Raw genomic sequence first — 21,737 nt, forward strand, 5'->3', positions numbered from 1 at the left:
TTCAGTATTAAGCTGTTTTGCTTCTATGCACAGCGTGAGGGTGAGTAGTCAAATTATTGTGTTGTGTTTTTATGCAAATAAAATTACAGAAGGAAAGAACATTTTTAAATAATCAGAAGCCAAGTGAGGAGCCAAGAATCCAGCTGTTGTGGATTTGCATCGCTTTATTGTCACACTCTCACAGCCGCTTACACCAGCGAGAGGCTGGCCCCACATCTGTTTACTATGTATGGCTGGCTTGTGAGCAGTAAGTAACTGTGACAAAATGCTCCGCACATGGGTAATTGCTGATGATTACATTTCAGACAAAGGACTTAGGCTTGAACAAAACAGCAAGGCAATATTTCCCCGATGGAAGACAAAATTATACAGCGGTTATATTGCTATTAATGGAAGAAGGAGTAAGTCTTAAAGTCACTCTACTTATTTCAGGATGTGAGGTCAGAGTCAGACCCTGACGTTTCAGGGGATTTCAAAAATCAAACTCAAACAGAAAAATATGATTGTGCCTGAAAAAATGAGAGATCAGGCGCAGGCTGGAATCGATGGAAATTTGATCTGGAAAAATCACTGCAGGATCTGATACTTTATCATGCTTCCTAGGAGATAGGGCTAAAAAATGGCACCTGTGCTGGCATTTTTAGTAACTCCAATAAGTTGCTTTATTTTTGGACACTATTCTGTTACAGTAGAACATAAGTGACTACTACATGTATCATTAAAAGGAAGGCAATCAAGTTACACATCCTTGATTATTTAGTAAAAAAAAGCTTTTAAATTATACATCTAAATCCAAATAAAGCGCACGGTGTGCCCTTTGAAACCAGATGAAAAACCAAATGTAACAATGGCCTGACTTCTCACTGCCTGGGTCTATTTGTGCCAGGGTGGTACCCAAAACCAGAGATCGCTCCCTCCATCCCCACTGGAGATTTCCACCACCCTCAAAGGACCAAAGGAAGGGAAGGCACGAATTCCCCAGCGTGGGCCGGGGTGCCGTGGTGCACCCCATGGGGCTCCTGTTCACCGAGACTGTTTCCATCATGCTCCCCATATAATTGTCCCAGTGAGTGCAGAGCCACACACCAAAATCAGGCAATGATTTTGTTCAGATTAGGGGGCTTGGAGCTGGCTACAAATCCTCTTTTGTAGCAGCTTTGGGTTTCTTCTGCTTTCTTTTTAACTAGCACCCACTCAGCACTTTTGGGGTGACGTGCAGGTATCCTGGAATGACAGATCGTAGCAGAGAGTTTCTTATCAGAGGCACAACAGCATTTGGAGCCATTTGTTGGCTGGGTTGTGGATTTTTTTTTTTTGGCCAGTCACTATATCAAGCTTCCCCAGGTGCTTTAATTAACCATTTGAATGACTTTTCCCTCCTCTTAAATATGCTTCAATTCTGGGTGCTGGGTGGCTGTACAGGATGCCCATTGTACACCTGAGTTGCGCTGAGACTATATGGCCAGGCATGGAATGGAAATATCACAATGGAGAATACTGTTCGGTTTTATTAAAAGAGAATATCTCCTGTATAAAAACTGACTTCTTAATAAGAGTTTTTAATCTTTCACTATTTTAATGCCTTCCTTGTTTTTATTAATAGTAGAAGTGATTACAGCTCTCTCAAAATAGGAACAGTCACACTGGTGTAAGGCCTCATTGGGTCATCTCTTTGTTCAGACAGTGAGAGTATCACTTAATTACTGTCAAACAGACAAACATATCCCTCATCCATTTACAGTATTTAAGTTAGTAAGGGCTGAAGCCGATCAATACACATGAGCCTGGTAAAAGATGTCATTTTGTCATTTACAGTAAGAGACAATACAATGAATGCAACATTTGCTCTTTTCTTGAGACGTCTGGGTGTCAACGATAACGTCCAAGGTCTTTGCCTTTGTCACAAATATTTGATTGTCTCTTCAGCACCCTCAGTCACTAACAAACACCTCCGACATTTACTGGCTGCTGCCCATTTTCAAAGCGAAAACAATGCCAAGAACCACACATCCCTCTGCTGCAGAAACTTGCGAAACTCTTTGTTTCATTTTTTCCCACTGTGCTGAATAACCCTCTTGTCCCATATGTCAGTAAATTTGGGTTCCTTTACACTTTCCAGATCTGTGTGGACCAGGCTAACGCGACTAGTGCTGACAAAGGGACCACTGCCTCCACATATTAAGCATGAGCGCTGCTTGGGAAAAAACCCAAGAGTTTTGTAAATTGATTAGTGTCTGCTTGGAATTTGGTCCTATTTATTCAATCCCAGGAATGAATGGGGAATTTTTCTTGAGTCATCTTCCTATTCTCTAGTGCTGCAGATTGGAATGAGCATGCAGCGCAGGCATGACATTGCTGCTTTTAAGGGGAATACAGAGAGTGTAAACAGTTCTGAAATGAAAATAGCAAATTCCACAGTTATGACTCCAGTAAAAGTTACTCAGGCATTTAAATAATGGGACTTCCTACTCTCCAGATATCTTCCTTTCTGAAGAATTGTCTCAGGAAGGGATAGCATCAGGGATCATAAATTGTCTTTTGGCTTTTCAACACTTTACAGGCTCCCATGCATCGCCAACAATAGGACTGGGGAATGACTCTTAACAGCTCATTAAGGCTGTTTTTGCCAAATGCAAATAATAAAAAGGCCTCTTAAGAGGCTGTCTCATTTTTATTCAGAAAAGCCTACTACAGAATATAAAAAGATGCCATAAAATGGAAATGCAATAGAAGACCCAGCGCAGTTATCTTTGGTGTCCTTTGAAAGATTTCCAGGCTAACTTCAAATCTCATGGGCATTTCTGGGTGGATCGCTGAATGATTCTGCTCTGCAAATAAGATGGTTAATTCAGAGGAGCACTTACAAAAAAAAAAAAAATCAGATACAGACACTGTGCTGGCAACATATACGTTTCTGAGCAGTAAGGGAGAAGAAATAAATAGGAATGAGATTTTAGTGGACTTGCATCACATTTGCCACAATTTTTTAATATTAGTTCTCAATTCACTTCCCCTGCTTGAGTCTGACTGTAGGTCTGACTCTTTAGTGCTTTTGACCTTCTCACAGACAAAGAAAATACACTTTGGCTATGCATGAAACCCAATTTGGTGTCCTCAGACAGGAAACTCTCTCCCCATTTATATGCTAAGTGTTGGACTAGAATTTCCTAGATTAGTGCAAGCAATGGCAGGAGCACCACGTCTGAGCATTTGCTGGAGTTCCATGGCTATTGCCCCCTCCAGCCTCCTGCCTCACTACCTCCGTGCTCCTGCTTGACTGATATTGCTTGGGAGGTTCATTCCCAGGTAACCTTCCACAGCCTTCAGCATCGCTGGGTCAGATACAATCCCAGGTCAGATACAATCCCAGCACTCGTGCCTGGGTGCGAGTGCTGGTACCCAAGTTGCCTGTGAGAGAAATACGTGCTGAGGCCTAAGAGTTTTGGCACTGATATTTCTTTCTTTTCCTCCCCAGGAAGATGCCGGATTCTGGCTTGATCAGCCTATGATGTTATCACCTAATTTTCAGAGGTGTTAAACACCCAAAGCTTTCCTTGATTTTACCAGGGGACTTGAATGCTCATTATTTTTTAAAGTTAGTTCTGCAGGTAGTTTATGGTAACAATCACTAAGATATCTGAAGATTGCATTGGAGACTGAGATAGTCTAGTTTGTATAGACAGGCACTTTGGATCCATCTCCCTCTATTGTTAAATCCCAGTCCACATATGCACCAAAGTCGTTGGACAAAGATGTCCACTGGTTTCAACTGAATAAGATAATTATTCCAGCACAGCTTTAGAATAACTCTATGAAAACTAATAGAATGACAATTTATATCAGCTGATGTACTAGTCCAATTGATTTACACAAGTGACCAATGTTAATGTATTTATAAGAGATTTAGATTTACTTCCTTTCCCTCCCAGAAATATTTTCGTATAATGTTGGCTGGAAAAAAAAAATATTTTCCGAAATCTGAACATTTGCTTAAATCTGAATTATTTGAATACTGGTAGGTTTTCCTTATCTTTATTATAATCTTTGTTATTTATTATGTAATAACACTAGAAATCCCCCAGTAAGAATCAAGCTGTCGTCGTGGGAAATGAGTCCCTTACCAAAATTCCCCAGAAGCTCGCTGAACATCGCCATGGGGAGCCTGCAGTCTGCAGTCTGCAGAATTAGGACCCTTCATAAAGTTGCTCTACTCTCTTAAATCAAGCTTAAGAATAACATGACGATCGGACTCGGTAACTTCTCTTGAGTAAGACTTGAAAAAGAAATGAAACAAAAGAGAAATCCACTGGGTAAGGCTTGCAGAATTTGGCCCAGACATGATCCATCTCTGGGAATTACTCTTAGGCCAGTGCTGGCCCTTATTAACTCCTACATCACTTTCCTCGCTACTTACCTTTGTACAGCCTGAGCCAGCAGGATCAAATCTCTAAATCTAAGTTAGGTTTTCCTGAAAAAATAGGGAAGAAAAAAAAGAAAATAAAAACAAAAAAAAAAAAGAAGAAAAGAAAGAATATCTTTGGTTTGGGGCTTTTCTCTGGTGTAAAACTTGAGGAGGGATTTCTGGCTGTGTCCCATACAGTTGCTGATGTTATGCCACACGCAAGTTTACATTGTGATTTATTGCAGTTTTCACTACCTTGGCCTTTCAGAGTGGAAGGGACGGGCAGACTTGACTTTTTAAAATGTAAATGAACCAGAACCTTGAGGGGCCTTGGAATATTTTCCTAACTTCCTGAGAGCCCATAAAAATGTGTCTCTAAGATTGTGTTATGATGGGAGACCCCCAAGAAGCAGCATAATGAAAAATGTTGCTGAGTTCTTAAGCGCAGGAATCCAACCCATCTCCACACTCTTGAGAAGCTCGCCGCCTGGTAAGTTAACTTCTCTTGAGTCTGCTCTCCATGTTCCTCGCCCTCCCACATTTAAAGATTGCATTGATTTGATAGTGGTTCATTGGCACTATGCCCTCTAAGGAAAAAGACAGTAGGGTTAAATTGTGAGTAGCCCTCAGTTTTGAAAAACTGCTGAGCTCCACCATATGGACTGCTATATGGCAAGGAATATGCTTTATTGGCATTGCTTGGAGGTTTACAAGCAATCTTCTTGAAGTTTTAATGGTTGCTTGGGTGATTTATCCCGTCTTGAGAGTCAGTGCTGTTAGGAGGCACCCAATTCTTGAGCTCTTGCTTTCCTTTATTATGAAAACCTTTAATCTTTCCTACATGTACCATAAATAACCTCATTATGGCCACACAGAGAAAAATGTAACAGTTCCCATGTAAGTTTTGACTTCTTACTTAACACTTTTATGAGCTACTTTAACTTCACAAGGGGGATGCTTAATATACAGCAGCAGAAATTTGGGGAGTGAGGAGTAAGACCAAGAATGAAAGTGTCATGTACAATTTTGTGTCTTTGCAGCCATTAAGTCCAGCGTCATTTTTCAGCCAGGACTGCTGGCATGAAGACAGGCACTCTTTGCTTCCTTGAAATTCTCAAGGGCATCTTGTGCTGCTTCTTCCAGTGACTGCTTCGGAGCATTTGGTACCCCAATATCTGGTACCTCAACCTAATATTTCTCCCCCAACAAACTACTTAAATCTGTTCTGCACGAAAGTGTTTTTATGGAAAGAAAGAAGGGATACCTTTGGAGGCTGGGATGGGAAGCACTGGTAAACTGAAGACAGAAGTGTTGAGGTTCACAGCAGGAGTAACGTTTACTTCAAGTTATCACCTGCATGTATTTAAGAAAAAATCCACAAAAACTGAGGGACATGCAGGAGAAAGGAAAATCATGATAACCCTTGTAGCTCAATATCACCCTTTTATATCATCATTTAAGGTAAAATGGGCCATAATGTCCTCAAACGCATCAAATACTCCAAACCTCTATGGCTTCGTAACAGATCTGTCTTTGTCCAGATCTATCAGATGTCACTTTCTGCTCTTTGCCTCAGTTTATGTACCTGTAAAATGCAGATGACAACGTTTACTCCTCTTTGTGAAGCTTTGTGAGATCTATAGAGAGAAGACTGTATTAATGGTCAGCACTAATACTGCTATTTTTTCTTTAGCTTTAGTGATTCTGCCTCAAGGGATTTTCTTTAACAAAACCTCGGCCCAGGCAAAAGAGTTAGCCTTTGGGACTGTGTGGGATGTAGATCACCACACCCATGGGTGGAAAGCATGAGACAAATCTCAGATAAGGAGCGAACAATTAGAGAATTCAGACTGATGTTTCATGCGAAAGGACGTTTAAATTAGCATAAAACAGCAGAGCATACAGCTTGAGACAGAGGGATCTGTAATTGAAGCAAAGCTCTAAGTGCATCTCTTGAGCTAATTGCCATCTCAAAGATTGTAAAAAAAGAGAGAGAAAAAAAAAGACTGGAGGGCAAATTACAACTTTGGAGTAGGGATGGACTAAAGTTAGAGGATGTATGTGAGAGTTATGCAGGGAATTTGCAAAGGGTTGGGCAGTGTTTTATGGAACATTTGCCCTTAAGTTTTAAATATGTCCTTGGTTGTGTAAGGGGGTGGGGAGTGCAGGGTCAGAAATACCTCTTTTTGGATAGAGGACATTTGATTTGAAATTAAAAAGAAGAAATATATAATGTATAATAATAATAGATTAAAATAGACCATCATTTACTTACTCTCACAGCAATCCTTATGCCACATTGTGAAGACTAAAGGCGAGTCCCCAGTCCCACGTACAACATTACACCTTTACCTGGGAGATTTTTCACTATTGCCCAGAGCACAGACATTGCTCCCAGCTAGAAGCAGGAGCCCAGATCTGACAGACCAGTGGCAAACTGGCAAAAACGACATTCCTGTATAACACTTCAGATAATCGCAACTGGCTTAATTAGCAGCAGCTCATATCTTTTGGAAATGCATTAGTACAGAATGTAGAGGGGGATACTTTATCAAGATGTCCAATAAGGTGTCCAGTTAAAACCTAATAATAAACATATATTGCTGAAACTTCCAGTGGTTCAGACTATTAACCCAATCCATTTGCTTTCTGTCCAACTTTCTTATCTTTCTCACATAGAGATTGTAGCAATTCGGAAAAGGAAGCACCTTTTTTGCTAGAATTATTTCCAGCACCTAATAAAGTTGAAACTGGGGATATTATGAGAGTGCCTATGTGCTCCTGCAGTATGAAACAAATATCTGATCTTAAACTAGGATTTTAGTTTTACTTTACAATTGCTGTCAAGAAAATGTAGATAACTGTTTTCCCCTTTGTGAAGCTCAGTGAGGTCTATGGATGTAAAAGGGATATATGATGTCAGTAGTAATCTTATTATTTTTTCTTCTCGTTCAGTGATTCTGGTAAAGGAACTTCCATTAACAAAACGTATGCACCGACAAGATAGCAAGCCTGTGTGCATTTAGCAAAGCTGGGAAGAGTTTGCTTTGGAAGAAGCATGAGTGTATCAGGGTATGGGAGGCAGCACACAATCCATTCCAGTGAAGTTCAGAAACCCAGCACAAAAGAAACACGGCTGGGATTGCTTCCTCACCTCAAGTCTGGCTTCTCTGTGTATCCACAGCGAAGGGAGCAACAACCGATCCTGCAACATGGTGCAGAAAAATGAACTTAATTTGCACTTATGGAGAAATAGCCTCTCTTGGGGAAAAGCAAACCAACACAAAACCCCCCTGATCTCCATTGCAGGAGTTCACTCAAAGGGCTGCTTTAAACATGTCTTCTTACCGTGTCTATATGCTGCACTGATGGGTGCACTGCGTTGATGAGAAAGATCTAATTCTCCTGGCAGATGCTAAACTTCTTACTGTAAATGGCATACCTTGTCTGTGAGGATTTAGTCTTCAGAGGTAATTTGCTGGAATAAAGACAGATTATACAAGTTAGTAATATATTATCAGATATTTACAGATACTATTACTATCAACACAATCAGTTATCAGCTTTAACAAGCTGATCCGACAGACAAACGCGCTATAATCTTTCCAAAAGTTAATTTTCCCTGTTTGGGTCTCATCTTCAGGTCCACCTGTGGCCTGTGGCTGAGGCCACACAGTCTCAGAGAATTGTTTACTTTAACTCAGCAGCATATTCCCATAAGTCTGGGGCTATTTCCCAATTTTGAAGATGGTGTGGGGAGGGGATTGGGAGCTGATGATAACGGGATGGAGGAGATTAGGCAGCTAAGCCATCCATTTTAGTTCCAGTGATCAAATTTCACAGTCTTTATCTGAAGCACTGACTAGCTAACTTTTCAAGTGAGGGTAAAATGAGGGAGTGCAGCTATAACCAATAAGTTAACGGATGTTGATCGCCACCACAAAATTGCCATCTATCCAAAGGTTCTTGTGTCTTGGTGCTGGTATGTGTGCTTGAGCTGGAGAGTTTGGTCTTATAAATGCTTATTCTTGTTATCTGTAGAATTACTTATAGCAGAAAGCTCTGCTCCCAGTTGTGATTGCAATCACAGTACTCCCAGTAAGTATCACAGCAGAGAGATGAGGTTTGTAAAGATCGGCATAGATACCAGGGACCAGATTCTGCTCTTAGGCAAACAAAATGCTTAAGGATTGAATAGCAAATGCTGTACTGGACCATTAGGCAGAAATTTCTTATCAAGAGGGGGAAAAAAAAAAAAGCAACTCAGGAGAATTAAAAGTCAGTGTTGCCCAGACATTTTACAAGGAACTGTAAATGCTTAATACTATGGGTGCCAAATGCTATGAAATACAATTAAATGTTATTAAGCTTTTTTATGGTAAGAGGGAACTTTTTCTTACAAATAGTTTTTAACTAGCAGCTTTACTTGTTTATCCTCAAAAAGAAATATCTTTACATGTTTTATTTAAAACTAAAAATGCAGTATTATACATATTAACATTCTTTGAAAGCTCCCAAGAGTTTTCCAGACCTCCCATAGGTACCCTGAGGGGAAAATCAGAACCACATATGGGGAAGTGTGGGGGTGAGAAGAGAAAGAAAGTTAGTTCCACGTGGATTTTAATGCATCTGATCTCAGGAGGCATGGAAAAAAAAACAACCAAAAAAGTGCATTTTACAAGGTGAACACTGTATTGATTTGAGATCTTTATATCAGAAGGAGCTCAATTAATCTGATTTCAGTTGACTGATAATACATCCCTACCTTTCAAAACCAGAAGCAACTACCATAGCAACAAAATATAAATATATGTACACAGCAAAAACCACCATAACAAAAGATAATGATGTATATTGTTAAAAATGGAAAATACTGTAGTTTAGGTCCCAAAAGCTTCAGAAGTGTTCATAGTGGTGTTTCTGTTACAGGAAAGACTTGAGATCAGTTTTAAATACAGATGGCGATTTAACTGTTTTGATCTTTGTTATTTTTTTCTAATGATTACATGCTCTATAAACAGAACTAGACAAGTCCTGTTTCTTGTGAACTGCTGAAGTAATAAACGCGTTATTTAAATGAACCCTGTAGGACTGACTGTATGAAGATGAAATGAAAAGGTAGAGAGGAAAGGTGAGAATTTGGTAACAAACACACAAAAATTACAAGTCTCTGACTTTGCTGCCATGGGATCAGAAGCTCACGTGTACAGACAGTATCAGAGCTGCTGAGTCTTTGAGCTCACAGAAGTGGCACTAATGGCATTTCTCCAAGGATTTGCATGGACACTGTCACGATGTCTGCCTAGCTGAGATGTGTCTGGTGTTGCCATTGGTATTTGTAACCTGGAAACCTCTTTTTGTTTGCACATGGAGTAATATATGTGCATGTTCTGGAGTTCTTTTGGCTAGTTTGACACCAGAAGATAAATAATACAGCACCATATTAGAGCTGAGAGTCAGCTGTCACCCCATAACGAACAAAGATCTTCAGAGGGCATTGCAACAGGCTAAAACTTGGTGCAAAACTGCTACAGATAGCTAAAATTTAATCAAATTGGCTTCATTCATAAGTGGGTAAAATCAAGAACTTTTATGCATATTTAAATACATTAAAATTTTAATTTTCAAATGGGATGATAATAATTAATTTCCATTATTTTGCTGTTTAAAAAAATACAACAAATCAAACCCATGAGTACAGTAACTTAAAATTCCTGCATAGTTTGTTGAAAAGAGACGACACAACAGTTTGGGCTCCAGGGCTGCTTTAGCATTGCAGAAAGGTGGCAGAAGGTGCCTGCCAAATGGCTGCCCCCTTCTCCAGGGTCCACGATGCACACTTACAGAGACTCTCACCCAACAAAGTGCCAGCACTGGGCCAGGACATGGCATGTGACCATTAATCTGCTACAGCCCAGGCACCTGCTCACCAGAACATGACTGAGACCTTCCTTACTCTTTTCTCAAAAAGGAATTTGAAGAGCAGGAATGTTTTCTTATCAAGAGCAGCAACTTTCAGACAGGCAGACTCATGACTGCTGGATCAGATAAAGTAGCTATGGAATTTATATGGTCCCCATTACAGAGTATCTGAATATGATATGTCACAACATCATGCTGACATTGGGAAACATTTTAATCTGCACATTTCCCTCTATAAAGGGCGAAACTGAGAAAAGAGAGAGCAGCTAAGTTGCTCAAGGTTGCCCAGGAAGTTTGCAGTCGAGGGAGGACCTGAACATGGGCTGTCAGGGTCCTCAGCCAACACACTAGCCTCTGCACAGCTCTTGCTGTCTAAATCAGTATTTGCGAGATTTTCATTAACGATGGTGTCTAGTAAGCTGCGTAAACTACACAGAGATGTTATATCTGATGGACAAATTGTTGTCAGAAGTCTGTAAGAGGCCCCCATCTTGCCATACACACCCCTTTCATGCCCCGTACAGAACCTGTGCTGACTGACTCCTGTGCCATGGTGAGCAAATTATGGACAGCAAACAAATCATGGATTTTAACAGCAGCTCATGTAGACTGGTAGCTAGATTATATCTTCTTGCTCAGCTGTCAATATTTGGCTGTTTCTGTTTAATACAGCTGCAAGAGTGAATCATGGACTGGAGCTGCCCTGCGTCACGCTGTAAACTGTCCAAATCATCACACTGGGGAGGTTCACAGTACGGGATTTCAAAAGTGTAAGTAAAGTGAGTAAAGACACAAGAGGCATGGGGTGGGGGGTGAAGGCAGCCATACTGCTTAACTGATAGAAGACAATGCTCTTAGAAACCAACCAGCCATTGACCATCACCAGTCTAACCTCTTACCTTCTGTCCTCACTTAACTCATGCCACACATCGGGACTAACTTCTACTGCTCGCTGGCTGGAAGTTGAGCATTTGAATCTTACATGTCTCCTTTGTAAAGAAGGAAACAATAAATCTCTCTCAAGGATTGATGTAACTCACAGACACAATCTGACATGCTGATGATGGAGAGACATCCTGACTTAACTGAACGGCCTTGCTTTTGCTTGCAAAAATTAGAAGGTTCCCTTTGCTTTCTTTTGTACATCAACTCTACCTGCACTGCTGTATCTGTGATTTGTTGTAGATAGGTTTCTACTAGTTCCTTTTTCAGGGTGAACCAAGCACTTTCTCTTTTTGGTTATTGCATGACCACAATAACGGCCTACGTTACACCGATGAGCAGTTGAGCCTGAGAAGGGTGAGGATTGCTTTGAATTAACCCCAGCGCTTTGTGCTTAGAGAGAGATGTTATCTGTCACTCAGCAAAAGTCATTTTTGTGCAAGAGGAAGAGATAAGATAATATGAAAAACATTAGACATTTATTTCCATTTCTTATATTCGGATGTACAGGGGTTTAAAGAGCGTTACAGAGCACTTTCTTAAGATGTATTACAAAAGACATTTTTATATATTGCTAGTCTAATCAAAGTCTAAGAAACAGGCATGCTCAGGCAGCAAATTAGAAGTTAATAGACACTTCCAACTAAGTTGAAATTATTTATATTCTAGCAAAAACATGCCGATAAGTCCTTGTTTGTTTGTGGGCATACTAAGAAAAAGGGGCTATTGAATAAATATACCTGTCATCTTCTAATAGCCAAAACCGTAACTATACGGAGAATGGAACACATGTAATATGGGTTATATGATCATATGGCTTTTGTAAATCTAGAGGGAAATCTGGACCCTACATCTACATTCTCCTGAATTGAGTTTGGAAGCTGATTGTAACCAGCCAAACACAGGATTCATAACCTTTCATAAAAAATGAAAAGATAAATAATCCAAATTTACTCTCTCTGTAAATAAAACAAAAAAGGCTTCTAATTCAACAGGGTTGCTTCTGACATGAAGTCATATTCAACATGAGTAAGGGTATCAGAGCCCACCATGCAGCTGTTTCAATGCAGCTAGTCAGGGTTGGTAGCTTTCAGTAAAGTCTATTAAGAAACAATGAAACCAAACCCAAATCTACCTGCTTGATACACAGTCCTTGAGCACGTCCTCCATTTCCTCATTTTATCTGCACTTTTATCTACACTTCCAATGTACTTAGCAAAACTACATGGGTTGCAAGCCATGTACTAAGCCTGAAGTTCATGCACGGGCTGTTGAGTTACAAGTTGAGATCCAAATTATGCGTAACATAGAAGAAAAATTAAATAAAAAAAGTTTTGAGGCATTTTCTCTCAATATCACATGAGAAGACAGAGAAATAGAATTCAACATCGCATGTTAAATGGATACAACTATGCTAACTTCAGGGCTGCAAACATATGAAGTCCAAGGGAAACTTCATTTCTAATGCAACAGAAGCAGTTTCTGGTCTTCCGAAGTCAGTGGGATGTTCTTGGGTTATTACCAATTCAGTGAGGCGCTTAAGCAAGGAAGTTACTTACATGCTTCAAACAAAGAACTTTAATCTGAAGTCCAAATGTTATGACAGAATATATTGTCCCTTTGAATCAGAAGATGTCTTGGCACTAGATTTGCTCCAAGAGCACAAGGACAAAAACACAGTCTCAAAATAATTGTGAAGAATCCCACAGACTTCAGATCGGGAAGAGATTTCACAGAGGCTTTTACCTGTGCTAATACCAGAAATTCCTTCTCTTCCTGGAGTTCTAGGAACGTGACTATTCAAAATTTCTGTACATTAAAAATTATATTTATTTAATATGGAGAATACACTCTGGGGGCATGTGTGGATATAGACTGAAAAATGTTGTGTTACTATGACAGTTTATGAGTTTTGAATGTTGAGATTTTAATGTCACTTTAAATGTGAAGTTGATTTATCTTTGCAACAATTTGTCTAACTTGACCACAATGGTTTTTTTTTTGTTGGGTTTTTTTTTTCCCCCAGAAGGAATCAGAAGCAAGAAGCCCCTTTTTTTTTTCTTTTTAGAAGACAAATATTATGTTTATGTGATTTAAAAAAACAAAATACCCCGCCTCAAAACTTATGAATTCTCTCTTTGTTCCAGATGATTGTAACACTTCTGAATTAGGCAAACCATTTGGTGTGTGCATGCGAGACCATAGAATGAATTTTATTACAGCTACAAAACAGATTTTCAGAAGTCGCTTAGTAACTGAGAGCAGATGAAAGGGGAACCAGCTGAGATCTGTGCACTGCAAATTGTTTCCCCATGATTAAACTATTTCATCCTCCGGGCTAACATCTCTGTACTTGTTTGGCAACAAGTGATAATGTTAGTGATAAAAGTCTCTCCCGGATGATCAGGGAAGGATGATAACAGTTATTATTAACTTTTTTTGTGGTTAGTAAACACGTCTTTTATAAATATTTTGCCAAATACAATGAAATATGAGGGATTAAAATAAATAATAATAAAAAAGAGACTAATGGCATATTGGAGCATTGCAGAAGGTTGTGGACGTGTTGCTAGAGTTTTGCCTTGGGAAGAATGCCGAGAGCACTCTGTTAGTACTTAAAGAGTACAGTATGTGGCTGTGCTCCAGTTTGGCCAAATTATTTTTGCTTTAATAATCACTTTTTTGGCTTAATTATGAATAATTAATACAGATTATTGCTATGTATTACTAGTTATCATAAATTTAAATTTACTACTTGCAGCAAAACATACAGCTAGCAACTAAACTTATAACTGACTCCTTTACAGAGTGAGAGAGAAAAATATTATTTATCCCCCAGGATAAAAATAAATAAACAAAATTTGTTGAACAAATGATGTTCATTCCTTTGCTTATCTGTTGTATTTTTTACTCATTTTGTAGTGTAACATTTTGGACAAAGCATTGAAAACTTATGGGCATAATTTTCAAAAGTGAGTCTAACCCAAAGCTATGAATTTATATTTTTATCAGGTCAGTGGGAATTCTAAGCATTCAGTGTCTTTGCAAATCAAGTCACATTTTTAGGTGCTGTAAGCCTGAATTTTGACTAGCACTTGAAAATATAGTTTGAGCTGTTTTTTACAAGCATTCCTGAATAAAGGCTTAATTATCAATTCAAATGCTAGTTTTCAGCCATCCAAATTTACAGTTTTGGCTTAATTTGTGTGTGTGTCTGTGTGTCTGTGTGAAAACTTCTGGAAGCATTTGAAATCACAAGTTTAAAGAAGTATAGATACGCCAAAAGAAATATTTTTGAGCCATTTGAAATCAGATAGAGATTTTAAAAAAAAAAAAAATCACAGGAAACTGATATCAACATGCAATCATTGCTACAGGAATCTGAGCACTTGGACTCCCAAATCTGAACATAAAGACACCCCTCATTTCAGCATGCATGTGCAAATGTGTGCTAGGGTGTGCGGAGGCACCCAGGAAGCTGCTTCCTAACTAGGGAAGGTTTATATGCAGCCTATTCAATGCCAGAACTTTTGCTACTAAATGGTTTTCAAATACAGTTCATTTTCATGCCATGATCTTTAATGAAAAGTGCCTGCTGAGTGCAGTACAAACCATTTGGTGCCCCAGTGTCAGGGGAGGAAAAGAACAACATTCAGTAAAACTGAAGGTTTTTATTATCACGTCGTAAATGAACAAATGGCATCTGTCAATACAAAGGAACTCATAGGGGGTATAGAAAGGAAGCTTAGTTATTACACTCAGGGTGTGCTGCTGAAGTGACAAACTGGAGTTTTATTAACATGCCAGTTATAGATCTCCTCTTCCTCCCCCACCGCCCCGACCCTTTTCTTTTACCTCCTTCAATTTGGTACATACCAGAACTGCTGTAAAATGAGCTTTGGTCAGACAGTGCTTACCTTTTAATGCTGGAAGTTGCAATCATCACTATGAGTAATTAAAAAGCGGGGGCCTCTGTATTCAAAATGAAAACCTGGCCCCAAATTTGGTGCTCCTTTGGGGAACGTCACTACACGGGATCAGGCAGCAAGCCTTCCCGAAGCACTAATCCCATCATAGTTTTCGTATTTAGGTAATAAACATCTTTCACTGCACTGATAAATGACAAAGGTGTTTATGGGCTTCAGGAAATGTTTATACCAAATGTATAAAAACCAGAGATGGGATTGTTCACGCTAGTGGGGAACTGGGTTTGGTGCGGAGATGCAGAGGGGAACGGAAAGGGAGGCACAGGGGGTGGGAACCTTGGCAATGATTTTTACTGGAAGGTATCAAGGCGTTTTTCTCATAAAAGAGTTTAGTGGCCTTGAGCAGGTGTGGCTGCAAGCTGGCAAATGCCAAAGAGGCAGTGCCCTGAGGTGAGCCGGGGAAGCCCTGGGGACCCCCCGCTCCCTGCCTGGCGAAGGAAGTGGGGCTGGAAGTGCCCCCCCGTGCCCCGCTGGGATGCTGAGCCTGGCTGCAGGTTCACAGCAGGAGCATTTCTGTGCCATAGAAAGGGGAAAAACTGGTGTTCCTCCTTGGAAAAATCGTACAATCAGACCTACAGTATACTGAAAAGGGCTTAGCAGGCCAGACCTAAATCATGTTAGCAACCATGCAAATACAGGACATTGGGCATTTTTAATGGAAACAAGAAAATCCCAGAATCGCTTATGTGCTTTACTAGCTTTTTCAACTGCAGGGACCAGTTTGTATTTTATGATTAGCAAGCATCAGAGCTGCATTTAAAATGAAGCATGAAAGGAAGTGCCTTTCGGTTATGACTATAAACAACAATTTCAGTGACACTTCCTTTATAAACTGCCCAGAACACAAAGTCAAGCTGCTTCTTGCTGATGCACTAAACACAAGCAGGAGTTTCGTACTGTCCCAAAAAGAAAGGATTCCGTGCAAGGAAGCCTAGGGACCAAAACTGTGAAGCCAGGAGATTCAAAAGATGCATAAGCAGGTCTAGATCAATTTGCAACTCAGACTGACCTTGTAAATTGAAGACGTGCTGGTGCTTGGCAATGCGTGGGAATGCCGGGGTGGTTATGCACAGCCTATACTGGCCTGTTGGATTCCCTCCCCCCACAAAGGAGCATGCTTTAACCCCACTTTCAAAGATGAGTAGGGTGGACACGGTCCCTCAAGTTTTTAGGGAACATCACAGTTCCCAAAGGGTGTGCTGTCTCCTACAGTTCCCGCTGGGGATGATACACAACCAGCCCGTGTCATACCACTGGCAATGAATTACAGCCTTAAGTGTTGGAGCAAACTCATTGCAAGTGGAAATTGTGCAGACACTGACACAGGCTTCTTGGGATAACACCTACTTGTTATTTTTTACCTTCACCTCCTGATTCCACCTTGCTCCAACATTATTAACGTGTCATGAAAAGAGAAGCCTATCTCTCAGGTAGGCCATGATACTGAAAAAAATCCTGTTTTGTCAAAGCTATTTGGAGGCTAAGCTACTCTTTGCTCATCTCTCCGGCAGAGATCATACCCTCAGCTGACACAGCTCAGTGCAGCTCAGCTGGCCACAGACCCTTTTCACACACGCAGAGAACCTGCCCCCGCCGCATGTTCAGTGCCGCTTGTCATAAAAAGATTTATCAGAACCTTTGCACAAAAGCTGCGTTTCCTTTCACCGATCGACAAATTAAAAAGCCTCTTAAAACCAGAATAATCTCAGGGATGTCACCTTTTGTAGGGGATGGCTTTATGTGCCCATTTCCTTCTCATGCAGACTCCTGCTTTTACAGCTTAATGACAATAACCGCTTAGCTCCAGTGCCTCTGCCGCAAAGGGAAGGGAAAGCAAATCAGGGTACCTGGCTGAGACCATCCTTCTTCTCTCTTCATCTGGAAGAGTAACGTCTCTCAGACCTCTCTCCCTCCTGCCCCGAGATGTGAGCACACACCAATATCAACGCTTGGCTGAAACAGAGGGAACAAACCTGGTAAGTCTAAAACACCAGGGCACTTCTTCAGCCCGGACTGGGCACAGAACATTCCGGAGCGTTCCCATAATATTAAAGCAGGAATCTTGCCCTAGTAGTCAATGTCCTACAGCAGAGTTACACTGGGTTTCTAAAAAAGAAGTTACCTGTACACTGCCAGGGAGGTGGATACCCTCTCTCAGAGAGTGGAACTTGCCTTCAGCAGAGTTTTAACTCAAAATTGACATAAAATGCTAAGGGATGAAATAAAGATTGCCAGGCTGTTTCAGCAACTTGCTTCTTTTTGTGTTTATGTGGTGGGAAATGAAAGGGCTTGTGCATCTTTGGCAGACAGAGGGCTGGGAACAAACTTCAATGTTTGTTTCAAATTAAGAAAAAAAAAATCATAGTAATTTTACTTGGTTGTCCCCATGTCCTTGTGTTTTTGCCCCCTGTAAGAGATTTGCTTCCTGGGGGAAATCTTACAGAAAGAGCAGCTGTTGATATAAAAGAGAATGTTTAGGGAAAGCAACTTTTAAATTAATAATTTACATTGGAAACATGATTATGGTCTAATTTGGGAAGAACGCTTAATCTCCGACATTGTGGGACTTACATGTCTCTGGACCTGTGCATGCTTCAAAGCTTTTCTGAACCAGGACCTTTAAGGCTTTGTCTTCACTGACACAAAGGTGTCTTTTTACAACCAGCCAGCGAGCCTGCGGTGGGGATTTTACAGTGAGATAACTAAGTGGAGACAAGGCGCTTTGGTGTTTACGGCGAGGTGAGGTCATCGCCGCTCGCTGCCGCTGCTGACCTCACCTACTCACCACGTGCTAAAGCAGTGCTGTCTCCTCTGGGGTTTTACAGCAGCACAGCTCCTGCTGCCCGCTGTCCCCCGTGGCAAATAAAATGTTGTCAAGGAAGACACAGCACGAGGGCCTTTCTGCACTGGGATTAGAGGAGGTGAGCTAACACCTAACTAGAGGTTCCTTAAGGGCTGGATCCCATCAGCTAACAGGTTAACATCCAACTGCCCCTGCGTCAAAAAAGGCCAAGGCGTTGCTGCTGGGGCTGTGCCTGCATGTTCGTGCCCACTCTGCAGGCACCAAGCTCGCATGCTGCTCTCGGTCACACACTCATCGCGGGAGTGATTTGCTCAGGCCCTCTATGAGCTTCCATATGAAGAATTCCTCCTCCTCTTAGGAAGAAGAATAACGATATTGTATCAGCACTCGCAGCTAGGTGAGCGCAGGACGAGGCAGGTTACTGGGGAGCTATTACAGCTTACGCCAAGCCATCTCATGGAGGCAGGATGGATTAGTGGTGAGCTCCATCAGAGGACCTCCAAGACAAGCTGCCATGAGCTGCAGCCTCATTAGTAAGCCCAAAACTGGAAAGGGACATGTATCCACAGCATTTCACTCAACTTTTTATCTTTCTAGTCTTTTCTGTTGCATGAGCAATGAAATTAATGAAGGTTTCCTGCATATCATGCAGTTAGGTACTCTACAGTCCAATAAAGACTGAACACATTACAGCCCTTTCTGCCGTCTGGAAATACAGATGTCCTTCTCTGATATCCAGCTATTTTCATGAAATGCATCATGATCTTTGAGACTTCTGCCTCCCCATCAAATTTAGGTCAGACCAGGCAACAAATTCTAGAGTTGCTTGAGGAGAAATGTCTATAGAAAGAGACAGACACCATGTTATCACATGGGTCTCCTTTCCTGCATAGATCAGGACAAAAGGCTTTAAATTTATAAAGACTTACTTTATACCATGAGACCTAGAGACTGAGAATACTAATACCAATTATTCCTGTAGGTACCACAACGTGACCAAAATGTTTCTTTTGCCTGGTTGTTTTGACCTTGATCGTACAGTAGTTTGAGATGGCTAATGAGTTAATTATTGTGAATGAGATACCAGTCACGTAAAACTTTCCTATTTTCTCTCTTAATGGAGATTTATACATAACATGCCAAAGCTCCTTTTGTAGCTGATATGCATGTGACTCAGTCACATGAGTAGTTTAAGCACAAAATTCTCCCCCCCCAAATTGTCACGTACAAACAAAGGAAAAATCCATTCAGTTGAGAAGGGGGAAAAGCTTCAGCTGAGGGTTTTGTTGTTTTTTTTTTTATTTTAATAAGAAAGCAATTATTTGACTCATGTGAGGAAAGGGGTTGTTATGAAAGAAAGCCCAGGCAACAGTCATCCTTATCTAAGGACCCTAAAATAAATAGGGTGAGATCATCTGAAGAAGTTATTAACACATAAACTATGCTGAGTACAAGCACTGTGACCCACGGTCATCTTTAGTGCAGTATAGTGACTACAAAAGGGATATAAAATGTATGGAACTTTTTTCACCTTTTAGCTCATGCAGTGGTAAATTGTCTCGTCCTGCTGATACATTGCTGTTTGTCATGAGTGATCTAGAAATGAAAGGAACAAACACAAAACAAATCACTGAAACATTTCACACCTCATCATCAAACCCATGTTCAGAAATGCTGTGGAGAACTCTTTTGTTGTGCTCTACCAATAATCATGAGGGGAGAATCAGCCCGTATATTTTTTATTAGAGGCACCAAAAATTCTGCTTTCACTGGATAAATCTATAGTATAGATTTATAAAGTCAGTATTTTTTTTTAAGAAACAAAACCAATACTGATATATTGGTACTAATACTTGACATCTTTTCTAACAGCTTTCATCTAACAAACTTCACAAACTATTGTAAGTAAGTGAGGAAAAACACTCTTGTGGAACGAGTATAATTAAACCTAGCTACATGAGAAAACTGAAGCACTGAGGCAATTTCTGTACATTTTACGGCACAACTAACAATACACTGGGAATTCTTCCTCTACTCTTTGCATGTGATAAACAGTTTATTTTACTATGTATTTAACGTACTTTTCTTTTGCCATTCAGTGGCAGCCCTGTTGGCTCTCTGGGACAGGCACATTGTATTTACACCAGGATCAGATAAGCCCCAGGCTCACTTACTGCAGTCTAGGAGCCAGACTGATCACATTTAGAATAAGAATTTCCCATAGTGTTACTATTCATATTCAGAATCAGAGAAATGAATCTGTCTAATCTCGACAAAAGCCTGTTGGCATTGCACTAAAATTGGCAGTACTTGAAAGTTTCCCATCAGGGATGAGACCAGGCAGCCTGTTCTCCCCAGCAGTGTTACTGGCAGCACTGCTAAAGTTGCATCTGAGGTCCAGTTGCTGGTGGAGAGGACACGGCAGTTCAGAGCATCCCCTTGTAGCCTGACGGACGTGGCCACTAAGGACACCAGTTAAGCAGGCACACGGTGCCACATCTGCCAGGGCCATTTGGAGATCCCAGGTTTTGTCCAGAGGTCCCTTCACATGGCTTGGGCCATGCACAGCCTCCACATACTGAACTGAGCTAATCAGAAAACAAAACAACCTTGACATGTTGTTTTTGTTGAAGTTTCAGGTGGATTTTTCCCAGTCTTTTTTCCACATGTCCCCACAACAGCTGTGCACATAGAGGCAAGAGTGGCTAAACCCAGCATTATTATATGCACACATATGTGCGTATATATAACCAGTGAATATAGGCACATTGACCTAAATCTCCTGGCAGATCCTGCACCGAGGCTGGACAGAAGCGTCTTGTGCTTGGGAGCGATGTAGCTCCTTCTACTTCAGAAGTGAGGAAACAGCCTCATTTTTCACAGGTACAAAGAAGAAAAACTAATACTTACATTGAAGAAATGCGTTTTGTGTAAATACCTTTTACCCTCTCTTGCCATCTACCTCCCCTGCTTCTTCTGGCATAAACTACTGCATTCCTTTAAGATTTTTGAAAGATTATTTGAGTGAGAAGTGAATGTCTCAGCAAATGACTAACTGACCTCCACCTATGATCATGACCCTAAACCAGATGAGCCTTTTGAAGAAATATTTTGGATTCAGTTAGGAAATGGCAGTGTAATTGAAACAAACTTGGCAGGGCTGTTCAGCACTCTGGAAGGACAATGCCGTGCTTAGGAAACCTTTGTCTACTGACTTGTCTTCTGGAGTTAAGTTAATGGTTGATTTTTCCACATACAAGACAAGACACAAGAAACTTTTCAGACTGTAGTGGTAATAAAAAAAAAAAAAAAAAAAAGAGTCATTTTTAAAAAAAGATTATTTCATGTCCAGAAAATAGCTTTCATCAGGTCTACAAATCAGCTACAAATTAAGGTACTTGAAGTGTTTGTTGTTTTTTTTTTTTTTTAAATTGGCTTACAGTGGGTAAGCCACGTCCATATTTCTGAACAGGGAACAATGGTCATCTAAGACTTTCTCTTTTAGTCTCACAAGAGATATCCAGGCATTCAGATAACCAGTAATGCCTGTATTATAGACTTTCACATAATAAGAGAGAAAGAGGTAGGAACACCAATGACATGAGATGCTGCAGTAAGGAGAGAAACTGTGCTTGGAGACTATCTAAATGATGGCACTTCAAAATTCTCAAGAGTGTCCGTG

The 21,737-nt window shown here is 40.6% G+C and overlaps 2 long non-coding RNA genes across 2 annotated transcripts in view; both read right to left on the reverse strand.

Annotated features, from left to right (window-relative positions):
- Nucleotides 1-1,579: 1,579 nt before the first annotated feature.
- On the reverse strand, nt 1,580-4,470 carry LOC127023378 (uncharacterized). Its single transcript, XR_007767431.1, has 3 exons — nt 4,415-4,470; nt 4,122-4,273; nt 1,580-2,828 (listed from the first exon to the last, which is right to left on the reverse strand). It is a non-coding gene; the product is annotated as an uncharacterized LOC127023378 (long non-coding RNA).
- Nucleotides 4,471-5,673: 1,203 nt separating this feature from the next.
- Nucleotides 5,674-21,737, reverse strand: part of LOC127023377 (uncharacterized) — a 59,139-nt gene continuing 43,075 nt past the window's right edge. Inside the window, exons 2-6 of the long non-coding RNA XR_007767430.1 lie at nt 19,587-19,651; nt 17,100-17,205; nt 7,751-7,880; nt 7,557-7,607; nt 5,674-5,755 (exon numbers count right to left, since the gene is read on the reverse strand). This is a non-coding gene — a long non-coding RNA (uncharacterized LOC127023377). The remainder of the gene's footprint in view (nt 5,756-7,556; nt 7,608-7,750; nt 7,881-17,099; nt 17,206-19,586; nt 19,652-21,737) is intronic.

This window comes from Gymnogyps californianus, chromosome 17 (genome assembly GCF_018139145.2).
Source record: "Gymnogyps californianus isolate 813 chromosome 17, ASM1813914v2, whole genome shotgun sequence".
NCBI lineage: Eukaryota > Metazoa > Chordata > Aves > Accipitriformes > Cathartidae > Gymnogyps > Gymnogyps californianus.